At 43.6% G+C, this 6,283-nt stretch overlaps 1 protein-coding gene across 1 annotated transcript in view; it reads right to left on the bottom strand.

The window, feature by feature from the left end:
• The window catches only part of SGK3 (serum/glucocorticoid regulated kinase family member 3), a 138,623-nt gene extending 133,809 nt beyond the window's left edge, over positions 1-4,814 (bottom strand). The window contains exon 1 of the mRNA XM_040625653.1: positions 4,705-4,814. The gene's annotated coding sequence lies outside the window, so the exon portion shown is untranslated. The remainder of the gene's footprint in view (positions 1-4,704) is intronic.
• Between the last annotated feature and the right edge of the window lie 1,469 nt (positions 4,815-6,283).

Below are 6,283 nucleotides of genomic sequence, written 5' to 3'. Positions count from 1 at the left end.
AAAGAGATGATGTATAGTGTTTTCTTGGGAAACTAAGGATATGATTCTTATACTCCTTCTTAGCTAGTCATATATGTAACATACATGTGCATTAGATTATGTAGGCTATACACTTGGTCCTACACATATGTTTGTCCGCATATATGGACTCTGAGCTGGAAACCAGATCATTTTAAGTTAACTTTAATCCATTTTTATTTAAAAAGCAGGGAGGTAAATAACTAGAGTAATAAAGGTCCTTCTCATTTTTGAACTTGAGCAAATAATTAGTCAAGTCCTACTGATGACTCTAGTCACTAGCCCCACTGTACTTGAGGACATTTCATCCAGCTGTCTGTGGAATGGCTAGTCCATCACCGAGTCCAGTTTTGTGTATGAATGATTATATATGAAGTCTATTTTACCTATAGAAAAAAAAGTTTGGTATAGACCGGCATAGTAAATATATCAGAAACCTGAATGGAAGCAATTAACCTGAATCATATTCATTACTATATGCAATGCAAATACAATGTCATTTATTTAAAATCACAAAAGAGTAAAAGGAATAACATTATCTCAACACTATAGACAGTCTTCAAAAAATGTATGCCTTTAAAAAGGTACAAAATCCAGGCCTTAACGCAACCAAAAGCCTGTCAAATCATTCCTATTCTCAAGTTAAAAGCCACAAAACCAGCCCTCTACATTTGAATTATCTGCAGACAAACTCATATGGTGCCCGAAGCAACAGCTACCTATAACGATCCTTCCCCACTTGGTGGTACAAAGGAGCTCTGCCTGCCAATATCACACACTAGTAGCTGTTTTTAATCCTTGCGGCACATTCTTTGATCCCATGTAGGTCTTCCCTATATTTATGGCCCCATTGGGAGAGGCCAGTACTCTGCACAAATCCACCATGAGAGCTCACTAAATATCTCTTCCTTCACTCACACATCTCCTGTCTTCCCTCTTACATATTATCAATCTCTTACCCTTACAACAATTCCCTTCACCCTCCCTTCACTCACCTCCATTTCCCCCCAACCCCCCACCCCCCCCTAGGAAAGCAGATTTTGGTTTTGAATAATAAAAGAAATAGCGGCTACTAGGAGATGGACCAAGACAGGTATTCAGGACCTGTGGGAAATAGGAGAGGTCCTGGGAAACTGGACAAAAGCAAGGATATTGTACACTGCCCTAATTCCCTTTGAAACCCCCCTGGCTCAGCTTCAGACAGGTAATAAAATTTTACTTATCGATGCTCTGACTCAGCCTTCAACATTTGATTTCCACGTTGTCTTTCTCAGCAATGACAATTCAAAGTACTGAGTTAAAATTACTTTGACATGAACTACAAGATGTGGAATCAGCACGTCTTAGATTTACTTTTCTCCATGAAATAGAAAAAAAAAAAAGTGAAATGAGAACAAAGATGCCACCATAAGGAATGGAATAGGTAAAGGAAAACAGAAGCATTGAGTCCCTTAAAATAATGTGGGAGCTGTTTCTGTCAGGAATAACGTGTTACATAATTTGAGTTTCATGAATCAGCAGTTTAGTCAGTAATTTACATGCATTAAAAAGAGAGAGAAAATATGAGGATCAGACAAGGTAAAGTGGTTTCTGAAACAAGACAGGTTTCAAAAGTTTTTTATTCCACCCCCACACAGAAGAATGTTGACAGGCAGATGACTCAGTCTGGCTTCATTAAGGGCTTCTTACCACCTAATATCCCTCATGGGAGAGGCCACCCCATCTCTCTTTTTTTCCATGACATGCTGCTCAATTCCTCCCTGCAGGTAATAGCCATAGTTTCCTCTCTAATTGAAGGTTAACTCTCTGCAGGTCACATACTTTAGGAAACAGAGATTATACTGGAAGGACATAAATAGTTGAGGGGTTTTTTGGTCTTTTTTTTTTTCTTAAAGACCTTTTAGGGCCTCCTGGCTGGCTCAGTCAGAAAGTGTGCGACTCTTGAACTTGGGGTTGTGAGTTCCAGCACCCTGTTGGGTGTAGAGATTGCTTAAATAAATAAAACTTTTTAAAAAGAGACCCTTTATACTAAAGTACTTACAACATTTCAAAAAACACAGTAGTAGTGTCAGGTGCTTAAAAAAAATGACAATACCTATGATCATTGTGTTTGAACCTGATCATAAATCTAAGTAGCTTAATTGAGTTCACTGACACTGAAAACCTACAGTGATTTGTAGTCCTTAAAAATGACCTTCAATGAGCAGGGAGAGAGAAGGAAGCTGTCGACTCAAAGAATGAAACCATACCTCCAATCTAAACTATCTTCAAATCACAGGAAAAAAGAAAGATGTCTGAGAAGAGAACTAAATAACCAACCTACTGCTTTTTCAAAAACCAGAGTTGACAAATCCTAAGAAATGAGTCCACGGGCATCCTCATCTCTTTAGTGGAAAAGATGTTTGTTGTATCAGATACTGTTCGAAGTAACTGAGAGACATTGGTATAGGCCCGGAAATCTCTTAGGCATAAGTCAATTACAGTATTTGAGAAGCATAATGTTTGGAAAGAGCAAGAAATCTGAAGTCATTTGGAATCATTCATTCCACAATGTTAATTACAGGCTGGCGTATGCCAGGCACTGTTCACATACCTGCTCTCTATTCAAGCTCTCTCTCCCACCAGCTGTACAATCCTGGCTAAAACATTTTACATTTCTATGCCTCAGTTTCCTCATCTGTAAAAACAGGAATAAAAAATGGCTGCCAACTTCACAAATTTATCTGGAAGCACTCTGTAAACCATGAAAGCGTTAGTAGTCATTTCACTGAACTGAGTTCATGAATGCCACTGTCTGTTGTACCATAAATTGTATCAGAGGAAAAGTGAGCTTTCCTGCTTCCAGGAGACACCTCATAATCCTATTAAATAAGGCTCAGAGTCTCATTTAATCATCTCTCTGGAAATTTAAATGGGAGATAGAGAAATCTAGAAAGAGAAAGCTAGTATGACATGCAGATTTTGAAATCAAATTGATAATCACCATAATGACAAAAACCATGATTCACCATTTTGGGTCTCTACCAATCTTACCATCAGGCCAAGGACTCATTTGAAGAGGGTACTTTATTCTAGAAAAATATTCTCTCTATATGTCTGCAAATCACAAAATGGACACCTACCAGGTTGATCTATCAACTCAATGTTACCAATAGCAAAGGGCAGTAAAATTACGAAGCATTATTTGTTACGTTGACGTGTACAAGCAAAAGCAGTCTATTTTATAGTACGTTTCACTAAACTATGGTTTCATCAACTGTCAGATAGGAACAAAGCTCCTTTTAAAACCAAAATTAGGCTCCATGTAGGGGCAGTTGGAAAAGGGGGAAGTTCTGGTCTCTCTGGAGTTAGCTAATGATGGGCACTATGGTGGATGAGAAAGACTGTCTTACAGTCGGATGATGCTAGGGATCTGGCGGAGATCTGCAAGGAAGAGGTCTCATTCCCATAGCTCCAGACTCCCTTCCCCCAGGGAGTGAAGGGGTGGCGGCTTGTCTTACAGGAGTGGTAGCCAAGTGCGCCAGAAGGCACACCCAGTCCCTAAAATATGCCTGAAACTTCCTCTAATGTTTCTAAGCTCTCGCAATGACATTTGGGGAACTTAAGTACACACAACCTCTTCACTGCTGGTACCGCTATAATTTAATCTTTTGTGTTAACAATTTGAGTTAATATTTATAAAACACTAAAAAGGAGCCCAGGCACGTGGTAAGAACCATTTAAGTGTTTATTAAGTAAATAAGTCACTTCCCAGATAGGTTGGGTAAATCCTCAACGTAGAGACAAAGTAGAGCGTCAAAACACAACAGTCTAATGGTTTTAAATAAAGATTTGGGAACTATAGTGCTCTATGTGTATTCCTTCATCTCAAGTGTACCTGCATCTCAAGTATATAGTCTCTTGCGCAGGACCAAAATTCTACTCATGGTTCAGAAATTACTGTGCAAAATTAAATGATGAAAGAGTTTAAGTCTCAAGAGATGAGTTCTTTCTCTTTTCTATCTTCCCAACTAACCACCACTAAAAAGGACAAATCTAAAAATCTCAGAGCACTCTAGATGGTACATATCAACACTAAAGCTGTGGGAATCAATAGAGCCAAATTCACTTTAAAGGAGACGGAAAAGGTTTAAATCACAGAGAACTTAAGGGTAGTAACGCATTAATCTCAGATTTCAGTCCGCTGACAACAGGTTAAAGATTCATTCCCGTGCCCTCCACTCCCGGGGCCTCCTCCGTCCCCGATCGCCGCAGGTGACTCGCACCCTCCTTCGACCTCAGGTGGGGGTCCCCCCCGCCTCGCAGTTCCCGGCTCCCCTAAGCTGGGAGGCTGCGCACCGGGTTAACAATGTCCGTCCACCGACACGGCTCGAGCGTTTAGGAATCAAAAGGCAGACTCTGAATTCACCTCGAGGAAACAGACCACAAACTCTTAGAGTCGGGGGCTGGCCGGGGGTATTGCTTCTCCCCTTCCGCCAACTCGGAGGTTTTCGGGCTGGGGGGTCAGGGGAGCTGCCCAAAGACCCAGGAAAGTCACGTTTGCTCCGAGAAGAGGCAGCAGTCGAGGCCCGGGCACCGCTCGCCCCGCCCCGTCTCACCCGCCCGGGGGGCTCCGAGTGCGGCCCGGACGCGCGCGGACCCTGCGGCCGGCCCACCCGCCTTGGGTCCTAGAGGCCCCGCACCTACCCCGCTCCACGGTGCTGCCTCCTGGCGCGGCGGGCGCGGAGCCGAGCGCACTCGCGTTTCCTCCTTCCCCGCAGGGCCGCCGGGCGCCGCCGTTTCCTCCCTGACGCGTCACGGCGGCCGGCGGCTCCTCCCGCAGTGTGCCGGGCGGCCCGGTAGAGCCGGGCGGCCGGCAGCGCGGCGGGAGGGCGCCCGCGCCGAAGCTGGGGGCTGCCGGCGCCCGGCTGGAGCCGCAGGCTGGGCGGCCTCTGCTCAGCCCCGCCGCGGCTCGACCCCCGGCGAAAGCCCGGCCACAGCGCGCGGTCTGCCTCCGGCTTCGCCGTGTGCGCAAAGTTCAGGGGACACCGGTGGATCCTGTGTGGAGGCTGGGGCTCCTCGGTGTTTCCTGCTGCTCGGCTGACAGTGACTGCTGCCCTGGGGCCGGAGAGCCGCGTGGGCCAACGCGCCCGGCCGCCGGCTGGAGACGACCCTGGCGACCGCCGCGAGCAGGACCGCTGGACAGCCGGAGCAGTAAGAGTCAGCCCGGGAACGGCCTGGTGGGCCTGCGGCTGGGTGTAAATTGGAGACTCAGGGAAGTGAAATAAGTACCCAGAAAATTTAGGGGAACAACTATGTTTCATTTAGTGTTATTTGAAGTTTTCTACCTTTTTTCATCAGCAATGTTTTGGCTTTTGTGTTTATAGATAGGTCAGAAATTGGTGGATCCTGGGTACAGAGAAATTTCCTTTCCACACATTTTCCAAGTCCACTTTTTTTTTTGCATTCCCATTAATCTCCAAGTCAGCTGAGGTCACACTTCACAGTTTCTTACTACTCTTTCTTATTCTTTACATATGGAAGTTGCATTTTAGTTGCATTTTATTTGTCTCCTTTTTTCCAGATAAAGAGAGGTAAAGAAGGTGAGTGGAAAACTAAGAATGACATGATTCAGTGGACGTGGAAGAAAGTGGTTAGGATTTGGAAGAAGAGTGGGATTGTCGTTTGCCCCACAACACTACTGTGGTTTAAGTTTTATCAGATATCACTTGAAGATAGACTAAAACAACTATATAAAGATTACCATGTCTATATCATGTTTTAGATTTTGAGGCGATGGTCTATACTTCAGATCATACGATTCCAGAGAATATGCCATAAATCTATGAACAAATAATCTTCCAAAGGTAATTAGAGAAGCCAGCATTTATGTGTGGCTTCCCTAAATTCAGTGGATATTTCCTTATGTTTTAAAATAATATTAAAAAATTTAACCCACAGGTAAAGGTGAGAATATTCATTTGTAATGTCAATTAACACAGTATGGCCTTCTCCTTCTTAAAGAAAAGGAATTGTGAATCCAACATTTTTTTACTTCAAAACATAATAATCCTGCGGAACTTTCTGAACAATGATTTTCAGTGGCATACAGAAGTAGATGTAAAATACAGGAGATACAAATCAACACACTGCCATGGTCCTTTGCATGTTTTCATTGTGATCCACACAATGAGGCACAGAGAAGCTACAGAATTTCCTCCCTTGTAACAAAATCAACAAATGATCAGTGTATCTCTTAATTAAAACCATATTCAGCATGCTGAAA

The sequence above is a fragment of the Ursus maritimus genome, unplaced genomic scaffold (genome assembly GCF_017311325.1).
Source record: "Ursus maritimus isolate PB19 unplaced genomic scaffold, ASM1731132v1 scaffold_9, whole genome shotgun sequence".
NCBI lineage: Eukaryota > Metazoa > Chordata > Mammalia > Carnivora > Ursidae > Ursus > Ursus maritimus.
The sequence above is the reverse complement of the archived record's forward strand: the minus strand, read 5'-3'. Positions and strand labels throughout refer to the sequence as shown.